Below are 23,454 nucleotides of genomic sequence, written 5' to 3' on the forward strand. Positions count from 1 at the left end.
TTACTCCAGTATTCCTGCATTGTACACCAAATGTCTTGTGTTTTCTTTTATTATGTATTCTTTTTATTAGATAGCCTGGCGGGTAGGAGTGTTAGGAGTGGTAGGAGTGTTAGGCCAGTAACTGAAAGGTTTCTGGATCGAATCCCCAAGCAGACAAGGACTAAATCTGTCATTCTACCCCTGAGCAAGGCAGTTAACCCCCAACAACAACAGCTCCCCAGGCCCCAATGACGAGGATGTTGATTAAGGCAGCCACCTGCACCTCTCTGATTCAGAGGGGTTAAATGCAGAAGACACATTTCAGTTGACTGCATTCAATTATACAATTTACTAGGTATCCCCCCTTCCCTATTTTGATATTGATTACTGCACTGTTGGGTAGAGCTTGCAAGTTAATTATTTCACCGTACTTGTGCATGTGACAATAAAACATGAAACTGAAACGTCTCCTTTACTATAAACTAATAACCCAGACGTCTGATGCCGACACTCCGTTTTTAAAAAACTTTAAAATGTATGTTAAACAAAAACCAATGATTGCCATGTTAAACAAACTATACAACTCTATGCACAGGGACTCATTTGAACCATTCCCACATATTTACAATGCAGATGCAAAGTTTGGTAACAGAATGACGAGACAAATAGCACAAACCGTCATTCTGTTACCACACTTTGCATCTGCTCTGTTCTTCAAGTAAATGGGGGGTGGTATTGGGGATGCCAACACCTTTCCCCCCCTACTCTTCCCACACACATAACATCAGACTAGTCTGGGAGTAGTCGGTTTTCAGCTTGTTTTAGTTGTGTGACAGCAGTTGGTGTGTATGGGACCAAGCGGAGAAGCCTAGCAGCTCTCTGGACAAAGCGCACCAAGAGTACCCTCTAATCTAGTGAGTGCAGATGCTTCAGCAGGCCTTGGTTAGATTTAGTTTCATATCAAATATCTTTAATGACCGAACACAAACACAAATATTGGTAGCGTATGATTTCAGAGCTATATACTGTATCAGCTGTACATTTACATGAGTGACAGCTATATGTTGAGTGAGACCAATACTCCAAGACATGACAAATAAATACACTTATAGAAACTGTCAAAAGGCAATATATTTCTGTTGGCTGTGCCTTTCTGTTTCCTGAAAGCTGTGTGGCCATGGGCGACAGATTGAGACAGGGGTCAGCAGTGGATCCCTGGGCAGGCAGGACACACAGAGAGGCCATGTGCCACTGCAACTGTCATTACTGAACATGAACTGAGAGAGAGGGGGGGGGGTCTGGGTGTCTGGTTGGGTGGTTTCCAGACCACTACAAAAAAAACTAAACTGATTCAAATTGTAGGCTAACTGTACTAAAAACACAATATGGTATACTAAATGCATTATTCTGTCTCATACTTGCTGAATAATCAAGTTTTGTGTTGTGGTTTGGATCACATTTATGGGCAGTGAGTGACAGTAAATAAATATTTCAATCTCTCCGTTCTGCCAGTTGTCCATAGCTGAGAGTACAGACACACAGATGTCCGTAGTTTCTCCTATGGCTCAAGAATTGTAAACTATTGGGCATGAGTGTTTCTCACACTATTTCAATGGGCCAAATACAATGGCCTTTGTTCCATGGTTAAACATGTCTCCAACAGCTGTCTGCTGGGTGGATAACAGTTCACGACTATGGACTACAATGAATGTAGTCGTTGATAAGATTTGCGCAGAGCAGGAACGTTCATTATTTGACATGGTCTACACCGCTGCTTCTGGTTCCTCACAATTTAACACTTCTGTAAACATTTCCATTTCCGACGATGGTTTTTACAGTTTTCTGTAATACTGACAATAGTGCCTATATATAAACTGTAGCCTGTTCTCTATCAATCACTTATTGCGCTTCCTCCCACGTGAGCCAATGCAACACCGTGTAACCGCGCAATTGACTTACTTTTGGCTTTTCTGTTCTGGATTCAGTTGAAAACGGAGAGGTGTCTTTATCGTCGCCTACAGCTTCGGTGGGTGAACCATGTTGACTCTACCCGGTGGTTGGCAGCGCGGCGGGAGCAGTGGGACCGGGTAAGAGGCGGGAGAGCCAACCGGAGGGCGGAGCTGAAGGGCAGGTGAAGTTTTTGTCCGCCTCTCGAGGATAAGTGGATGTGGAAGCTTGCGTGGGCTAATGTCATGACTCAACTCTCCCCCGCACACGTTTGAATATGAAAATTGCACCATTTCCCAATAAAAAAATACATATTGATTAAAATAATATTCCGTTTTTTATTCTGTCTGAAACAAAGGGTTCAGTCTAGGTCTAATATTCTTATGTAGGCCTATGTAAATAAGTAACCTTGGGCTATTGTTTGCTAACAATATATACTTGTTCAGTGTCATCTTAAAAAAAAACATCTTGACATCTGATATTTGAGTTTTACACCATGTAGTCATCACCTGCACAAGTTTGACCAAAAAGAACAGTTGTGGTAGCCAATAGGTACAGGACAGATACATATGGTGATGGACATCTATCGATTGCATGTGATGAGAAAACAAACTGCTATATACAGTTGAAGTCGGAAGTTTACATACACCTTAGCCAGATACATTTAAACTCTGTTTTTCCTGACATTTAATCCTAGTAAAAAAATCCCTGTTTTAGGTCAGTTAGGATCAACACTTTATTTTAAGAATGTGAAATGTGAGAATACTAGTAGAGAGAATTATTTATTTCAGATTTGATTTCTTTCATCACATTCCCAGTGGGTCAGAAGTTTACAAACACTCATTTAGTATTTGGTAGCATTGCCTTTAAATTGTTTAAATTGGGTCAAACGTTTCAGGTAGCCTTCCACAAGCTTCCCACAATAAGTTGGATGAATTTTGGCCCATTCCTCCTGACAGAGCTGGGGTAACTGAGTCAGGTTGTAGGCCTCCTTGCTCGCACACGCTTTTTCAGTTCTGCCCACACATTTTCTATAGGATTCAGGTCAGGGCTTGGTGATGGCAACTCTTAATACCTTGACTTTGTTGTCCTTAAGCCATTTTGCCACAACTTTGGAAATATGCTTGGGGTCATTGTCCATTGGGAAGACCCATTTGCGACCAAGCTTTAACTTCCTGACTGATGTCTTGAGATGTTGCTTCGATATATCCACATAATTTTCCCTCCTCATGATGACATCTATTTTGTGAAGTGCACCAGTCCCTCTTGCAGCAAAGCACCCCCACAACATGATGCTGCCACCCCCGTACTTCACGGTTGGGATGGTATTCTTCGGCTTGCAAGCCTCCCCTTTTCCACCAAACATAACGATGACCATTATTGCCAAACAGTTATATTTTTGATTCATCAGACCAGAGGACATTTCTCCAAAAAATCTTTGTCCCCATGTGCAGTTGCAAACCGGTGTCTGGCTTTTTTATGGCGCTTTTGGAGCAGTGACTTCTTCCTTGCTGAGCGGCCTTTCAGGTTATATCGATATAGGACTCGTTTTACTGTGGATATAGATACTTTTGTACCTGTTTCCTCCAGCATGAGTGTGACACCAAAGTACATTAATCTCTATGAGACAGAACGCATGTCCTTCCTGAGCGGTATGACGGCTGCTTGGTCCCATGGTGTTTATACTTGTGTATTATTGTTTGTACAGATGAATGTGGTACCTTCAGGCATTTGGAAATTGCTCCCAAGGATGAACCAGACTTGTGGAGGTCTACAAAAAAAAATTCTGAAGTTTTGGTTGATTTCTTTTGATTTTCCCATGATATCAAGCAAAGAGGCACTGAGTTTGAAGGTTGGCCTTTAAATACATCCACAGGTACACCTCCAATTGACTCAAATTATGTCAATTAGCCTATCAGAAGCTTCTAAAGCCATGACATCATTTTCTAGAATTTTCCAAGCTGTTTAAAAGCACAGTCAACTCAGTGCATGTAAACTTTTGACCCACTGGAATTGTGATACAGTAAGTTAAAAGTCAAATAATCTGTTTGTAAACAATTGTTGGAAAAATTACTTGTGTCATGAACAAAGTAGATGTCCTAACCGACTTGCCAAAACAATAGTTTGTTAACAAGAGATTTGTGGAGTGGTTGAAAAACAAGTTTTAATGACTCCAACCTAAGTGTATGTAAACTTCCGACTTCAACTGTATAGCTTCTTTTTAACCGTGGAAAACCGTCTGATCAACATGTTCCCCTCTCAGTCACGAAACACTTGCATTGTTGCCTCAGAAACACTTGCTTTACAAACCTATCAATCATACAAAGAGTTAGGCCTTCTAACAGTGCCCAAAGACACTTGGAGAGAGAGAGAGAGAGAGAGAGACAGAGAGAGAGACAGCGAGAGAGGCGATCAGATAAATTAAATTAAAAACAGGAAATGACATTTAGCTCAGTATTTTGACAGAAGACAGCAGTCATCATTCAGTCATCATGATAATTGATACCTTAAGGACAGGTCAATCATATTTATAAGACATCAAACCAGGAACATAAATAAATGGATGACTTTCACCAGGAAGCAAGAATGAAGGGTGAAAGAATGCCATCTACCCTGTTTAAAGACACCGTAATAGAACACATTTCACAACAGCATAATGTGGTGGGCTATTTCAGACTGCCTTTTTGTTTTAAACCTCGTACAAAGTTCAGAAAAATACTTGGCTTTGTGAACTAGAATGAAAGAAGCATCGATATGAACAAAGCATCGATATCAGCAAAGCATCGATATCAGCAAAGCATCGATATCAGCAAAGCATCGATTTCAGCAAAGCATCGATTTCAGCAAAGCATCGATATCAACTAAGCATCGATATAAGCAAAGCACTGATTTCAGCAAAGCATCGATATCAGCAAAGCATCGATATCAACAAAGCATCGATATCAACAAAGCACTTCATTTGGTACATTAGCGAGAGCCTATATCTACATCAACATTTGTCTGACTATCACTTAGCACTGTGAATACAAGTGGATCACAAGTGGACAAGTGACGTGGAGGAAATAGACCAGTGAAAACAATGACAACCATTTATCATTTATAAACCATTCTGATTGCGTTACTTCTTTCGAGGGGAGAGCGTCAATCCAAAAAGGCCAAACATGAAATCCCTAATAAAGCATATAACTCAAATACTCCAGTTCAGACAACCCATACACTGCAAGATGTGCTGATTGGATGATCAGCATCATGGCAGAACCAACCAATCACAGGTCTCATCATCTCATCAACTTCGGAATACCACAGGTATTCAATAATCTTTTTGGTACGTGATCCTATACCTTCATTTACAAAAGGTCAGTTATTCACAATGCACTCTGCTTTAAATACCAGCCTGGTATGCGAAACGATCTAGTCTAAAACCCCAACAGGAAACGCAGCAAAGGAAGGAATAGAATGACCATCTTTTAGTTCTAATTCCTCACATTTTAATATTTTCCTAAGCTGTACGATCCCTCAGATTTGGCTTCGTATCACCTCATTCAAGTATTTCGACTCGGGTTTGCATGTGACACATATTAAAAGATTCAACTCCCCCTGAAACCTAAGAAGAAATGCAAGGTTCTCTCTCAACAAACTATGCACCAATGCAGTTTTAGACTGTTGCTCCTGTAGCTTGACAATGATTAAACACATATTGGATACATAATTGGAATTCTAAAAGTTCACAATGAGATAGTTGTTCTGTATCTCACCCATGTGCTTCTCAAAAACATATGAGAAACATACTGTATATATAGAGTAGATTAGTCATCTCTGATCATGAACTCTTTATGTTACTTCACTGGTGTGTGATATTGTCAAAGCAAATGTTCAAATGACTAACATCAATGTTGGATAAATAAAATGTATAAAATAAATAGCCGATATCAACGTTGTGTAAATAATGAAATCAACAAAATTCACTATGAAATAAAGTGCTACTTTCAAAACACTAACATCTGCTATTGAAAGTGATCCAGACAGCCATCAGTAACCCTATGTGAGTTCTAAAACACACTACAATCCTAACAGTCTAATATTTAACAACATCTGTGGCCATTCTAGTGTTTTTGAGGGTATTGGTGTCAGGCAGAAACCCCTAAACAACCATATTCAAATGTGACCCTCCAAACCATTTTTTCTCATAATTTATCTTATAGGAAAACCAGTCTGTTTCACAAGATACAACACTGAACGAGCATCAGAGAGACAGCATCCTCAACAACATACAGTAAAGTAGCTCATTACACAATTTCACTCAGAGAGAGAGAAAGAAAAAGACAGAACGAGAGAGAAAGAGAGAGAGCACCAGACACAGAGGTAGAGTAAGAGCGATTCAAGGAGGAGATAGAGATGAAAAGAACTTGTTCGGCATTAAGGAGCCTGTCTTTCCTCTTGGTCATGAGGAGAGGAGACCTTAATAAGGATATCTGGCGTACAGAGTGTTTGTTTGGGAATGAGGAGTCTGAAGTCCCAGTAAAGGCAGAGTGGTGAGAGAAGGAGAGGAGGATTGTTCCCAGTGGTTAGAAAATCAGATCCATAGAGAAAGAGAGTATCAAAGACAGTCTCAGTGTGGGTTCAGGTCCAGAACGGAGAGGAGATGTGTACGTCCAACAGGAAAAACCAGCTACCACCTGCTGCTATTAAAAAAGAAAGAGAGGCAGACTTAGGGAGACTCAGAAATATATTGTTTATGGGTCTATTGACTAATATTTCACTGTAAGTGTGAGTTAATAGCATAAGATTGGTGATGCACAGGTTATGAAAGGGACAAAACACTGTTCTGATTTTATAGACATGTGCTGCCCCCTTTTGGACAAATACTGAACTTCACATTTGAGATTTAGAGGCTAAAGTGCCTCTGAACATTTTCCTGGAGACCCTAAGGGCTCAGAGACACCAAAATCTCTCTCACTCCTTGAGCTCCTCCAAGACCCTCTGCTTGTGGTCCATCTCATCTCTCAGACGGGACAGCTGCTTCTGATGGACCTCTCTATGGTTCTCCATCTGTTCCTCTAGGGTCTTCTATAGGGTGCAGAAGGGAACACAGGGTCAGGGGTCAAGTTGAATTGATTTACCTTTAACAGGAATTTGAAGAGTGGGGGGAAAAAGAAAGGGGGATAAAGGGGGAGGGATGGGAGGAGGGGAGAGAGGGAGGATGAGAGAGATCTTTACCTTCATCTCTATTGCATCCTGCAGTTTGGTCAGGTGCTCCTTCTGTTTATCCATCACATGCACCTCCTTCATTTTGTCTGTGGAGACAAAGCAAGCAACATTGTTTCAAGTGACGTAATGATTGATGACAGGCTTGTTTGTGTTTGGGGGTCTCTGCGTTTCTCAGCCTGTGTGTGTGGAGCCTGAACCTCCTCCACGAGGGAGTCCTAGGTCTCCTCTAACGGTCTCTTCTTCTGCTCTACGTTCTGCATGGAGTCTGTCAGAGACGTGATCTTAGCCTGGCGCTGCATGAAGTCTGTCAGAGACGTGATCTTAGCCTGGCGCTGCATGGAGTCTGTCAGAGACGTGATCTTAGCCTGGCGCTGCATGGAGTCTGTCAGAGACGTGATCTTAGCCTGGCGCTGCATGGAGTCTGTCAGAGACGTGATCTTAGCCTGGCGTTGCATGAAGTACCCCATCAGGCAGAGACAGAGTTAACAGCGGAGGAAAAGAATGCTGACACTGTCTCACTTTCCAACCAAGCTGCATGAACACAATAGTCTACTGAATAAAGGAAAATATTCCATACTCTTTTTTCAAGATATCGAAATGGATGTTAAATCCACTTCCTGGTTACCTGGGCAATGAGTAACTGACAGGAGGCCAGATCCTTCTCATTGGCCTGCATCCTGCGGGAGGTGTCGGCCAGGGAGCTCTCCAGCTGCGGTTCACCAGAGACTTGACCTCTGACTTCATGTATGAGTCGAGCCATGGTGACCTCATTCATCAGAGAGCAGAGAGATCAGGACTGAGTGTGTGTGTGTGTGTGTGATTACCTGTAACAAACAGTTTATGTCTGTCTAAATAACAGTGTGTATATGTGTGTATGATTCTTCGTAATTGTTTAATTGTGTGTCCTTACAGCCTTGAGGTCACTGGTGCCGATGATGCCTCCTATCTCACTGAGGTCTCGGAGCAGTAGACTGAGGATCTCTGCTACTCTCTTCTTATGATAACTACTGAGCTCCTGTAGACTGGTCAGCTCCCTCTGTAACGCCACCAGAGTGGTCTGAGCACCTACAGGTGAACACATACAGGTAAATACATACAGATGAACACAGGTGAATACACACAGGTGCACACAAACAGGTGAACACATACAGGTGAATACACACAGGTGAACACATACAGGTGAATACACACAGGTGAACATACACAGGTGAATACATACAGATGAACACAGGTGAATACACACAGGTGAATACACACAGGTGAATACACACAGGTGAATACACACAGGTGAATACATATAGATGAATACACACAGGTGAATATACACAGGTGAATACACACAGGTGAATACACACAGGTGAATACATATAGATGAATACACACAGGTGAATACACACAGGTGAATACACACAGGTGAATACATATAGATGAATACACACGGGTGAATACATACAGATGAACACACACAGGTGAACACACACACAGGTGAATACACACAGGTGAATACATACAGGTGAACACACACAGGTGAATACATACAGATGAACACAGGTGAATACACACAGGTACACACACACAGGTGAATACACACAGGTGAATACACACAGATGAATACACACAGGTGAACACACACAGGTGAACACACACAGGTGAATACACACAGATGAACACAGGTGAATACACACAGGTGCACACAAACAGGTGAACACACAGGTGAATACACACAGGTGAATACACACAGATGAATACACACAAGTGAATACACACAGATGAACACACACAGGTGAATACTGTGACGACCCTCCCACTCTGTCTGCCGTATTCTCTCTGTTATTTCCTTATTAGGATGCTGGTGGGCGGAGTTGGGAGGGTCGTCAGCTACATGGGAAACACCTGGGCCCGGTGTCTCCCAGGATAAATACACCACTTCCCCATTCATGGAGGAGACTCTCTCCATGCAGACACCCTCTGTAGATTGTGTTGTGGTTCTTGGTGGCCGTTTGTTTGTTTGCTTTGGCACCTTTCATCACCCTGCATTATCACATTCATGCATGCAAAACACTCACTTACACTACTGATTACTGATTACACACACCATTGTCTATTATACTTAGTTGCTTTAGGTAATAAATACATATTTTGCTACTCATTATCTCCACGTTGTCTCCCTTTGTTACGGGCTTTGAGCCGGTTCGTGACAAGTGGGAGCTCATCCGGGATATTTGAACTATTGGTTTGGGAGACCGTGGAGGTACGTGTTTGGGTTGCATAGTGTGTTTGATAGGCCCAGTATTGGTTGCCTTTTGTTGTTTGGTTTGTGTGCTGTGTTGGAGAGACTATAATGGTTAGTTTCCAGGCCCTGCCTAGCCTGAACTCTTGTTCTACTTTCTGTTGGGACATCAGTCTTGAGGTGAGTAATCTGCTGTGTACCTCGGTGGGAGATTTGGGTAGGGTAGTGGAACTTGCTACCCGGAGCTATAGCCTTTTTCCCCTGATAGGTTTAGCGACGTGTTTCATTTTTTGGAATATGTTGGGCATGGTTAATGTTTGTTATTTTTGTGTGGTGTCTGTGGACTGAGCAGTTGTCTCGGGGGCACATCCGTGGCTTGGTGGAATTTGCCAGCATGCTGGGGAGTTCTATTTCCTTGCCAGCGGGCTACAGTGCGTAAATTCCAACCGCAAATCTGCACGAAGACTAGGGTTGAGTTATTGTAGGTTTTGGGGAAGCTCCGTATCTCATCTCTCTTCTGTGGTACTCAGGGTGATTGTCAATTCTCGGGTTGTGGTCTGGTGTGCTCAGCAGAAGGGAAGAGCCAGAATTTTTTTTTTTTTTGTGTGATTATGGCGTCTTATGTATTCGCTCTCCATCAGAGGAATTGTTAGATTTAGGTACTAAAGAACAGCTGTTTGAAGGTCGCGGAACACTACAAGGTTGAGATTAGTGATAAACGTCTAAAGAATTCTATTAGGTTGATATTGAAGGCCAATCTGATGGAGAGTGGTATTCTAGAAGTTACCACTGGGCCAGCCTCTGCTGAGGATTTGTCGTCTCCCCATAACGTTACAATGGACATTCCATCGGTTAGTCCTAGTAGCCTTCTTTTTGAACAGCAGAAAGAACTGCTTTTGTTACAGCTGGAGCATGATCGTGAGAAGAGAGAACATGATCGGCAGCATGATCGTGAGAAGCTAGAGCATGATCGTGTAAAATATGAAAAGGAATTGGCATTTAAACAAGATATGGAGCGTGCTAAAATCAAATTGCAACAAGAACGTATAGAGTTGGTTAGGGAAGGAAAGATCTCAGGGGAGAGTTTGTTTTGGGAAGGTGACCCAGATTTACCTAGGGGTAGTTCCGCTTTTGGTCGTGCCCCAGAGACATTTGATATTGTTGGGAACTTACGGTTATTGCCTCGGTTTAATGAAAGGGACCCGAGACATTCTTTTCGTTGTTTGAGCGGGTTGCTAACGCCAGGAGTTGGCCTGATTCTGACCGCACTTTAATGTTGCAGTGTGTGCTGACTGGTAAAGCGCAGGAAGCATATTCAGCTCTTAGTGTACACGATAGTGCCAGTTATGATAAAGTTAAAACAGCTGTGTTACAGATTTATGAATTGGTCCCTGAGGCTTACCGCCAACGATTTAGAACTTTAAAAAGGGATGATAACCAGACTCATGTTGAGTTTGCGCGACAGTTGTCTTTACAGTTTAATCGCTGGTGTTCCGCCTCTGCAGTTGTGACTTTCCAAGGGCTGTGTGATCTGATTATGTTAGAGCAATTTAAGGACACAATTCCTGATCGTATTGCCACGTATATTAATGAACAGAAAGTAAAGAATGTTGCTGCAGTTTTGGCAGACGAGTATGTGTTGACTCACAAGTGTCTTTGCAGAACCCCGTATTCGGAAAGTGTGGGGGCGTTCGGATAGATTTGGGCTTCGCTCACCGAGATACTTTGGTTCTCGGGCAGAGTTCTATTCAACTAGGGTTGAACCTGACTCCCATGGTAAAGCTGACTTTGGGCATGAGTGTCACTACTGTCAAGGTTCAGGGCATTGGAAAAACGAATGTCCACTTCTCAGGTCAAAGGGTGCTTACGCTAAATCTAAGCCTACTGCATTAGCTGCACCTATTCCACATCAGTTCATTCATGACTCATTTCCTCAGGCCCAGGAGAATGTGAAAGTCCATATTGATCCAGACTATTTACCTTTCATTACAGAAGGTTTTGTGTCTATGTTAGGAAGTAAAGACCTAGTGCCAGTGAAGATCCTGAGAGACACAGGTGCCTCTGAATCATTTGTGTTGGAGTCTGTGTTACCCTTTTCTGCTGAGACTGATTCGGGGAATAGTGTTCTAATTAGGGGAATAGGTTTGAACACTCTGTCAGTTCCATTGCATAAACTGATGTTGGATTGTGGGCTGGTGAAGTTGTTGTGGGTGTGCGTCCTTCGTTGCCTATTGAGGGTATCGATGTTATCCTTGGGAATAACTTGGCTGGTGAGCGTGTATGGCCTGTCGTGTTTCCATCTCTAGTGGTTTCCACTAAGCCGTCATTTGTTGGGATTCCTGATGAGAGTGTACAGAGTTTCCCAGAGGTGTTCTCTGCGTGTGCAGTGACACGTTCTATGAGCCGTGGCGAACTGGTCACTGCGCCGACTAATGATAATAATACAAAGTATGTCACTGTTATCCCGTTATCTGTAACCCGCTCAGATCTAATCAATGCGCAACGGGATGACCCCACGTTGGAAGAGTTGCGTGATCAAATTGTGCCTATAGAACAGTTGGGAGATGTCGCCCATGGCTATTTTCTCCAAGAGGATGTCCTGATGAGAAAGTGGGTGTCTCATGATAGTGTTTTTCTGGGGGAGGCAATTAGTCAGGTTGTTGTACCAGTTAAGCTTCGTGAGTTGGTGTTGGAAACTTCTCACAGCGACGTGGCTGGACATATGGGGGTGAGGAAAACCTACAATCGCATATTAAGACATTTCTTTTGGCCTAGATTAAAGAGGGATGTTTCTGATTTTATCAAAACTTGTCACACCTGTCAATTAACTGGTAAGCCTAATCAAGCTATTAAACCAGTACATTGTTTCCTATTCCTGTACTCAGCCAACCTTTTGAGTATCTGATTATTGACTGTGTGGGTCCTCTGCCTCGTTCTAAAAAGGGTAGCAGTTACCTGTTCACTGTGAAATGTCAGACCACTAGGTTTCCTGCTGCCTATCCTCTCCGATCTATCACGACTAAATTGGTGTTAAAAGCTTTGACTCAGTTTCTCTCATTGTTTGGAATCCCTAAGGTCATTCAGAGTGATCAAGGATCTAATTTTACCTCTAATCTGTTTGGTCAGGTTCTTCAACAGCTCCATATTAAACATAATTTGTCCAGCGCCTATCACGCGCAAAGTCAAGGAGCACTGGAACGTTTCCATCAAACACTTAAGTCTTTGTTGAGAGCTTATTGTACTGAGATGGATAAGGATTGGGAGGAGGGGTTGCCTTGGTTACTGTTAGCCGCTAGGGAAGTTTCACAGGAGAGCACAGGTTTCAGTCCAAATGACCTTGTGTTTGGACATAGGGTGCGTGGACTTTTATCTGTTCTCCAGGATGACTGGAAGTCTCCCGAGCCTCCTCAGTCCCTGTTATCGTATGTGTGTGATTTCCAGCGACGGCTGTACGCCGCTGGTGAAATGGCTAAAGAGAAGTTATCATCTTCACAGGAGAGGATGAAGGGCATATTTGATCGCCGAACTGAGCCTCGTCACTTTAGTCCAGGTGACCAGGTTCTTGCTCTGCTGCCAATTGTTGGTTCTCCTTTTCAAGCCAAGTTTCAAGGTCCATATACAGTGGTGCACTGAGCAAAATTATCTAGTTGCCACTCCAGAACGGAGGAAAGCACACCAGCTGTGCCATGTAAATCTGTTAAAACCCTATTATGCACGTTCCTCTGAGACTGAACAGTGGGATTCTACAGAGGACGGTAAACCTGTTCTTTTGGCTGATACCGTTGTTTCCTTGGGTTCTTGTCGTGCTAGATCTATGCATGAGGAGGAAGATGTTCCTGGTCCTGACGATTGTATATTGCAGGGTAGATTGAAAAATTCAGAAACACTGGATATTTTAGACAGTCTTCTCACTCACCTACCTGTTGATGGGCGGAAAGAGATAGTTGGTCTGATTCAGATTTCCAGGTTTGTTTTCTGATACACCTACACGTACAAACTTAATAGAACATGATATTGACATTGGAGGTGCTGACCCCATTCGTCAGCGCTTCTATAGAGTTTCTTCAGAGAAACTACGTTGTCTGGATGCTGAGGTCAAGTACATGCTGGAGAGTAAGATAGCAGAGCCTTCTTTCTCCAGTTGGGCTTCTCCCTGTATCTTGGTCAGTAAACCGGATGGAACAAACCGTTTTTGTACGGACTACCGTAAGGTAAACAGTGTCACAAAGCCAGATTCATTTCCTCTTCCTCGGATGGAGGACTGTGTTGATCAAGTCGGTGCAGCTAAGTTTGTGAGCAAATTTGACCTGTTAAAAGGCTATTGGCAGGTGCCACTGACGAGTAGGGCACGTGAAATCTCTGCCTTTATTACACCCTGGCTGGCTGCGGGTCGCCTCACAATCAATCTGGCAAAATGTGAGTTTGCTCAGGCGACCGTTACATACCTTGGAAAAATGGTTGGGTAGGGTGAAGTGCGTCCTGTTCGGGCTAAAGTGGTGGCTATTGATGCTTTTCCACCACCAACTACTAAAAAGGAACTGATGCGTTTCTTGGGCATGATTGGTTATTACCGTAGTTTTTGTAATAACTTCTCTACTGTGGTCGCTCCCTTGACAGATATGCTGAAAGCTAAGGCTGTTTATGTTTGGTCTACTCGTTGTCAACACGCTTTTGAAGAGGCAAAGAGGTTGCTTACCTCAACTCCAGTGCTGGCTGCTCCTCACATGGATTTGTCATTTACCTTGCAGGTGGATGCTAGTCATGTGGGGGCAGGTGCAGTTTTGCTGCAAGCAGATGTGTCTGGGATTGAGAGGCCTGTTAGTTTTTTTCCCAAAAAGTTTAACGATTATCAGTTGAACTATTCGGTTATTGAAAAGGAAGCGCTAGCATTAATTTGGGCACTACAACACTTCGAAGTGTATGTCGGGTCGGGGGTAGTACCTATTGTGGTCTACACCGACCATAACCCCCTCACTTTTTTGAGGTCCATGATGTGTCCAAACCAGAGGATAATGCGATGGTGTTTATTTTTACAATCATTCCATCTCGATGTGAGGCACATCCGGGGGACTGAAAACGTGATTGCTGATGCGCTCTCTCGTGCGCCCTGTTCCTAATGTTTACGTGACTGACCATTGTTTCGTATTGTCATGTTCTCTCTGTCCTGTCTGCTCCCTCCTGGTCTTGTTTTCTTCTTTCCTCTTAAATGTTGCTTCCTGTGCGAAGGTCGCTGAGGTCTGGGGAGGAGGTTGGCTGGGGCAAATTGTAAGTGTGAACACGTAAACCCTCATCAATTTGTGGCGCAGAAGCTGTGTCAATTTGGAACTTAGAGGCTGGTATTTTGTTCCGGGGTCCTTGTTGGTCCCCGGTTTTATGGGGGGGGATGTGACGACCCTCCCACTCTGTCTGCCGTATTCTCTGTTATTTCCTTATTAGGATGCTGGTGGGCGGAGTTGGGAGGGTCGTCAGCTACATGGGAAACACCTGGGCCCGGTGTCTCCCAGGATAAATACACCACTTCCCCATTCATGGAGGAGACTCTCTCCATGCAGACACCCTCTGTAGATTGTGTTGTGGTTCTTGGTGGCCGTTTGTTTGTTTGTTTGCTTTGGCACCTTTCATCACCCTGCATTATCACATTCATGCATGCAAAACACTCACTTACACTACTGATTACTGATTACACACACCATTGTCTATTATACTTAGTTGCTTTAGGTAATAAATACATATTTTGCTACTCATTATCTCCACGTTGTCTCCCTTTGTTACGGGCTTTGAGCCGGTTCGTGACAATATACAGGTGAACACACAGGTGAATACACACAGATGAACACAGGTTAATACACACAGGTGCACACAAACAGGTGCACACAAACAGGTGAATACAACAGGTGAATACATACAGGTGAATACATACAGGTGCACACATACAGGTGAATACACACAGGTGAATACACACAGGTGAATACACACAAGTGAATACACATGTGAACACATACAGGTGAATATGTAAAAGCGAACACATACAAGCGAACACATACAGGCGAACACATACAAGCGAACACATACAGGTGAATACACACAGGTGAATACACACAGGTGAACACATACAGGCAAACACATACAGGTGAATATGTACAAGTGAACACATACAAGCGAACACACACAGGTGAATACATGCACAGACACATTCTGCTTAAATAAAAAAAACACTAATCTCCCAGCAATGTGCTTAGACTCCCCAACATAACACCAGAATACCAGCATCTTATAGTCTCTGGCACAAGAACAGGTTTTAGAAATCCACATCTCGAAAAGAAAGCACTTTACAGGAGGACAAGATGCAGAATAGCTGAAAAGCTATTGTTTCTCTCAGCAGTTAGATCGTGCCCTGCTCCAGCTTTCAATACCTTGACTATTTGCCAACTGAGAGTAATAGATGTGTTACCATGGAAATGTTCTCATTCAAATCACTTTCTATACCTGCTGCTTATCAGGTAATCACTGCATTAAAAACCATAAAGGAATGGTAATCACTGCATTAAAAACCATTAAGGAAAGGTAATCACTGCATTAAAAACCATTAAGGAAAGGTAATCACTGCAATAAAAACCATTAAGGAAGGGTAATCACTGCATTAAAAACCATTAAGGAAGGGAAATCACTGCATTAAAAACATTAAGGAAAGGTAATCACTGCATTAAAAACCATTAAGGACGGGTAATCACTGCATTAAAAACCATTAAGGAATGGTAATAACTGCATTAAAAACAATTAAGGAAAGGTAATCACTGCATTAAAAACCATTAAGGAATGGTAATCACTGCTTTAAAAACCATTAAGGAAAGGTAATCACTGCTTTAAAAAACATTTAGGAATAGTAATCACTGCTTTAAAAAACATTAAAGAACAATAATCACTGCATTAAAATACTTTTTATCATCAATTTCTCTCAGCCAATCGTCAGTCATTTGGGAATGTATGCACTGCTTTAAAAAACCATTAAGGAAAGAACACTAGTATCTGATATCACTCACAGAGTAGGCAGCTTACTGAGTGACTAATTCTACTACTACATCATGTTCATAGCTTTCACTTTGCCAGAAGAAACAAAGCTCTACCAGATGTATATCTAATGCAGATACATTCTGACCACTAGATGGCAATAAACACAAACTAAAAGGTTTTGCGCTCTAAAAACATGGACAGTGCATTGAAAGTTCAGACCCCTTGACGTTTTCCACATTTTGTTAAGTTACAACCTTATTCTAAAATGTATTAAATATATTTTTCCCCTCATCAATCTACACAAAATACCCCATAATGACAAAGGAAAATGTATTAAATGAAACTACTGAAATATCACATTTTCATAAGTATTCAGACCCTTTACTCAGTACTTTGTTGAAGAACCTTTGGCAGCGATTACAGCCTAGAGTCTTCTTGGGTATGAGGCTACAAGCTTGGCACACCTGTATTTGGGGAGTTTCTCCCATTCTTCTCTGCAGATCCTCTCAAGCTCAGTCAGGTTGGATGGGGAGTGTCGCTGCACAGCTATTTTCAGGTCTCTCCAGAGATGTTCGATCGGGTTCAAGTCCGGGCTCTGGCTAGGCCACTCAAGGACATTCAGAGACTTGTCCCGAAGCCACTCCTGCATTGTTTTGGCTGTATGCTTAGGGTTGTTGTCCTGTTGGAAGGTGAACCTTCGCCCCAGTCTGAGGTCCTGTGTGCTCTGCAGCAGGTTTTCATCTCTCTGTACTTTGCTCCGTTCACCTTTCCCTCGATCCTGACTAGCCTCCCAGTCCCTGCCGCTGAAAAACATCCCCACAGCATGATGCTGCCACCACCATGCTTCACCATAGAGATGGTCCCAGGTTTCCTCCAGACGTGACGCTTAGCATTCAGGCCAAAGAGTTCAATCTTGGTTTCATCAGAGCAGAGAATCTTGTTTCTCATGGTCTGAGATGTGTTGTATAGGGTTGGATAAGCTCACCTCATCTAGATGAAAGAGATGTGTTGTATAGGGTTGGATAAGCTCACCTCATCTAGATGAAGGAGATGTGTTGTATAGGGTTGGATAAGCTCACCTCATCTAGATGAAGGAGATGTGTTGTATAGGGTTGGATAAGCTCACCTCATCTAAATGAAGGAGATGTGTTGTATAGGGTTGGATAAGCTCACCTCATCTAGATGAAGGAGATGTGTTGTATAGGGTTGGATAAGCTCACCTCATCTAGATGAAGGAGATGTGTTGTATAGGGTTGGATAAGCTCACCTCATCTAGATGAAGGAGATGTGTTGTATAGGGTTGGATAAGCTCACCTCATCTAGATGAAAGAGATGTGTTGTATAGGGTTGGATAAGCTCACCTCATCTAGATGAAGGAGATGTGTTGTATAGGGTTGGATAAGCTCACCTCATCTAGATGAAGGAGATGTGTTGTATAGGGTTGGATAAGCTCACCTCATCTAGGATGAAGGAGATGTGTTGTAAAATCAAATCAAATCAAATCAAATTTTATTTGTCACATACACATGGTTAGCAGATGTTAATGCGAGTGTAGCGAAATGCTTGTGCTTCTAGTTCCGACAATGCAGTGATAACCAACAAGTAATCTAACTAACAATTCTAAAACTACTGTCTTATACACAGTGTAAGGGGATAAAGAATATGTACATAAGGATATATGAGTGAGTGATGGTACAGAGCAGCATACAGTAGATTGTATCGAGTACAGTATATACATATGAGATGAGTATGTAGACAAAGTAAACAAAGTGGCATAGTTAAAGTGGCTAGTGATACATGTATTACATAAGGATGCAGTCGATGATGTAGAGTACAGTATATACGTATGCATATGAGATGAATAATGTAGGGTAAGTAACATTATATAAGGTAGCATTGTTGAAAGTGGCTAGTGATATATTTACATCATTTCCCATCAATTCCCATTATTAAAGTGGCTGGAGTTGGGTCAGTGTCAATGACAGTGTGTTGGCAGCAGCCACTCAATGGTGGCTGTTTAACAGTCTGATAGCCTTGAGATAGAAGCTGTTTTTCAGTCTCTCAGTCCCAGCTTTGATGCACCTGTACTGACCTCGCCTTCTGGATGATAGCGGGGTGAACAGGCAGTGGTTCGGGTGGTTGATGTCCTTGATGATCTTTATGGCCTTCCTGTAACATCGGGTGGTGTAGGTGTCCTGCAGGGCAGGTAGTTTGCCCCCGGTGATGCGTTGTGCAGACCTCACTACCCTCTGGAGAGCCTTACGGTTGAGGGCGGAGCAGTTGCCGTACCAGGCGGTGATACAGCCCGCCAGGATGCTCTCGATTGTGCATCTGTAGAAGTTTGTGAGTGCTTTTGGTGACAAGCCGAATTTCTTCAGCCTCCTGAGGTTGAAGAGGCGCTGCTGCGCCTTCTTCACGACGCTGTCAGTGTGAGTGGACCAATTCAGTTTGTCTGTGATGTGTATGCCGAGGAACTTAAAACTTGCTACCCTCTCCACTACTGTTCCATCGATGTGGATAGGGGGTGTTCCCTCTGCTGTTTCCTGAAGTCCACAATCATCTCCTTAGTTTTGTTGACGTTGAGTGTGAGGTTATTTTCCTGACACCACACTCCGAGGGCCCTCACCTCCTCCCTGTAGGCCGTCTCGTCGTTGTTGGTAATCAAGCCTACCACTGTTGTGTCGTCCGCAAACTTGATGATTGAGTTGGAGGCGTGCGTGGCCACGCAGTCGTGGGTGAACAGGGAGTACAGGAGAGGGCTCAGAACGCACCCTTGTGGGGCCCCGTGTTGAGGATCAGCGGGGAGGAGATGTTGTTGCCTACCCTCACCACCTGGGGGCGGCCCGTCAGGAAGTCCAGTACCCAGTTGCACAGGGCGGGGTCGAGACCCAGGGTCTCGAGCTTGATGACGAGCTTGGAGGGTACTATGGTGTTGAATGCCGAGCTGTAGTCGATGAACAGCATTCTCACATAGGTATTCCTCTTGTCCAGGTGGGTTAGGGCAGTGTGCAGTGTGGTTGAGATTGCATCGTCTGTGGACCTATTTGGGCGGTAAGCATATTGGAGTGGGTCTAGGGTGTCAGGTAGGGTGGAGGTGATATGGTCCTTGACTAGTCTCTCAAAGCACTTCATGATGACGGAAGTGAGTGCTACGGGGCGGTAGTCGTTTAGCTCAGTTACGTTAGCTTTCTTGGGAACAGGAACAATGGTGGCCCTCTTGAAGCATGTGGGAACAGCAGACTGGTATAGGGATTGATTGAATATGTCCGTAAACACACCGGCCAGCTGGTCTGCGCATGCGCTGAGGGCGCGGCTGGGGATGCCGTCTGGGCCTGCAGCCTTGCGAGGGTTAACACGTTTAAATGTCTTACTCACCTCGGCTGCAGTGAAGGAGAGACCGCATGTTTTCGTTGCAGGCCGAGTCAGTGGCACTGTATTGTCCTCAAAGCGGGCAAAAAAGTTATTTAGTCTGCCTGGGAGCAAGACATCCTGGTCCGTGACTGGGCTGGGTTTCTTCTTGTAGTCCGTGATTGACTGTAGACCCTGCCACATGCCTCTTGTGTCTGAGCCGTTGAATTGAGATTCTACTTTGTCTCTGTACTGACGCTTAGCTTGTTTAATAGCCTTGCGGAGGGAATAGCTGCACTGTTTGTATTCGGTCATGTTGCCAGACACCTTGCCCTGATTAAAAGCAGTGGTTCGCGCTTTCAGTTTCACGCGAATGCTGCCATCAATCCACGGTTTCTGGTTAGGGAATGTTTTTATCGTTGCTATGGGAACGACATCTTCAACGCACGTTCTAATGAACTCGCACACCGAATCAGCGTATTCGTCAATATTTTTATCTGACGCAATACGAAACATGTCCCAGTCCACGTGATGGAAGCAGTCTTGGAGTGTGGAGTCAGCTTGGTCTGACCAGCGTTGGACAGACCTCAGCGTGGGAGCCTCTTGTTTTAGTTTCTGCCTGTAGGGTTGGTTGAACTTCTCTGCCCACTGGCTGTGTTGGTTGATCTCAGTCTCCTGAGATAGAAGCGAAGAAGAAAAATATGTTTCAATACTAAAATGTTGCATTCATGTTTGGATTTACCAAGATTCTGTAATCCACTTTTTGGAGGGGCAGCTAGCTAATGCAGGACTGTGGCTGTTACTGTGAGAGGAATTTGTGTTTAAACCAATATGTTCATTTTCCCAACAGTTAATTGGTTAGACCATTATGACCTAGGGCAACAAAAAAAACGAATAATCCCTCATTGGTTGGGTGATTAAAATAGATTTAATATAATTCCACAGAATTATGCATGTATGCTATTGTATAGTATTTGCATATGATTAAATACATTAACTGCGGTTAATTATATCTATAAAACATCAGACACAGCCCCTTTCCAGTCATCCATGACAATGAACCTTAATCCCCCAGGGAATCATCCTGCTATATGTGCTCTTGGAATGATCGGAAACTGGGAACATTCAGAAAGGGAAGCTCCATCCCTTCCTACCTAGCCCCACCCACCTTGTCATCCAGCTGCTGGTATATGTCGGTGATGAGCCCCTCATATCGGGTCTTCTCCTCGTCCAATAGCGGGACACGGGGCGGGGCTATGGTGTTGATCATGGGTGTGGCCGTGGCGTCACCACTACGGTCTTTCTTCTCCTTACTGCTCACCTGGGGGAGGGAGGGAGGGTTGAGACGGAGGGAGGGGGAGAAGGAGGGAGGGAGGGTTGAGACGGAGGGAGGGGGAGGGAGGGTTGAGATGGAGGGAGGGTTGAGACGGAGGGAGGGGGAGAAGGAGGGAGGGAGGAAGGGTTGAGACGGAGGGAGGGGGAGAAGGAGGGAGGGAGGGAGGAAGGGTTGAGACGGAGGGAGGGGGAGAAGGAGGGAGGGAGGGTTGAGACGGAGGGAGGGGGAGAAGGAGGGAGGGAGGAAGGGTTGAGACGGAGGGAGGGGGAGAAGGAGGGAGGGAGGGGTTGAGACGGAGGGAGGGGGAGAAGGAGGGAGGGAGGGTTGAGACGGAGGGAGGGGGAGAAGGAGGGAGGGAGGAAGGGTTGAGACGGAGGGAGGGGGAGAAGGAGGGAGGGAGGGTTGAGACGGAGGGAGGGGGAGAAGGAGGGAGGGTTGAGACGGAGGGAGAGAGGGTTGAGATGGAGGGAGGGGGAGAAGGAAGGAGGGAGGGAGGGTTGAGACGGAGGGAGAGAAGGAGGGAGGGTTGAGATGGAGGTAGGGCGGGTTGAGACGGAGGGAGGGGGAGAAGGAGGGAGGGGGAGGGATGGAGGGGGCAGAAGGAGGGAGGGAGGGTCGAGACGGAGGGAGGGAGGGTCGAGACGGAGGGAGGGAGGGTCGAGACGGAGGGATGGAGGGGGAGAAGGAGGGAGGGTTGAGACGGAGGGAGGGAGGGTTGAGACGGAGGGAGGGAGGGGAGGGGGAGCGGGGGGAGGAGAAATGGAATGACAGAGGCGGGAGGGAGACAGGAGGGAGGAAGGGGGAGAGAGGGACGGAGGGGGCAGCAGTGGTTAGAGTGATGGACCTCAACCAAACCTGTAAATTGTGGGTTATGGAGAAGGACAGCAGGGACAGCACTGACAGATTTTAGCTCACTAAATGTGCCTACACATCCTTAAAAGAAAATGCACTAAATAAACTGTACAGAAACCTAGTTCAGAGGAGAATAATATCTGCTATCTGTGTCTACGATCCTTCCATTCCGTCTTTTATGATTTTTTAGTTGTATTGAAAAGCACTATACAAATAAAGTTATTATTATTATAAATACAACACATCCTAGCACAAACCACTAACATTTCTACAGGATCCAGGGATATATTGGGACATGATTAAAGTGACAGGTGATGAGGCAACTTCTAAGGGATTGGTGTCCCGTCAACAGGACAGTTGTAAATCAAGCAGCGGGTTGTCAAGATCACAGATTTTAGAGAAACAACAAACGTCGGTACATATAAGTGTCTTATATCGGCTGAAAGCTTAAATTCTTGTTAATATAACTGCACTGTCCAATTTACAGTAGCTATTACAGCTAAAACATGCCATGTGATTGTTTGAGGAGAGCTCCTAACAACAAAACACTTTCAACGCGATGGGTTTGATAAATTCACCTCTGAAGGTAAAATGTGTACTTACATTCTGAAATATTGCACTGATTTATCATCCAAAGGATCCCAGAGATAACATGAAGTGTCATTTTGTTAGATAAAATCATCTTTCATATCCTAAAAAAGGTCCATATAGCATGCACAATCTATTTTGTATTTCCACTCGTTCAATTTGCAAAGTAAGGAATCTGTAAAAATCACACCCTAAATGTTGTTTGAACGAGTCAAATCACGTCTCTATTCCTCAGAGATCCTAGAAGGTAACAAGACTTCACTATTTCATTAGGGGTGTAGTATATCCTATAGGACACCATATTTGGTCAGAGAGCGAAGCCTTCATGGCATGTAGATGACGCAGGTGGCCATCACTTGAAGGACTGTATTTTTGTCAAATAAGCACCAATCGGGGTCAAACAAAGCTAGCTAGATAGCCGAAACCCCGCCTCAGTCACAAAATGTAGGTGCGAACCTTTTGCGACAGCATGCCTTTTCCTTTTGGACACAACGTATAAGAATATTCAGAGTTATGAAGTTATGAAAACTGGTTGTTCTGCAAATGCTACTAATACTTGGAAAGCTAAATCAAAGTCCAAGTATACAGATTTGACGATATTCTTGCAGAAAAAAGGGAATATGAATGCGAATGTCCCCTTCACGATTTGCCCAAATGTACCTGGGGACTTAGTATTCTTGCTCACACATTTTTCAAGTTATCCATCTGAAACGTTGCACATACATTGCTGCCATCTTGTGGACACTATCGGAATTACAACCAGAGTGATAGCTATAACTATGACCTTTCTCTTGCATTTCAAAGATGGTGGTAGAAAAAGACCGGTTGGTTTTTTCTTTGTATTTTCTTCAACCAGATCTAATGTGTTATATTCTCCTACATTCACATTTCCACAAACTTCAAAGTGTTTGCTTTCAAATAGTACCAAGAATATGCGTAGCGTTGCTTCAGGTCC

At 44.0% G+C, this 23,454-nt stretch overlaps 1 pseudogene; it reads right to left on the reverse strand.

Annotated features, from left to right (window-relative positions):
• Positions 1-6,836: 6,836 nt before the first annotated feature.
• LOC115130604 (kinesin heavy chain-like) overlaps positions 6,837-23,454 on the reverse strand; it is a 47,616-nt pseudogene continuing 30,998 nt past the window's right edge.

This window comes from Oncorhynchus nerka, linkage group LG1, assembly GCF_034236695.1.
Source record: "Oncorhynchus nerka isolate Pitt River linkage group LG1, Oner_Uvic_2.0, whole genome shotgun sequence".
Taxonomy (NCBI): domain Eukaryota; kingdom Metazoa; phylum Chordata; class Actinopteri; order Salmoniformes; family Salmonidae; genus Oncorhynchus; species Oncorhynchus nerka.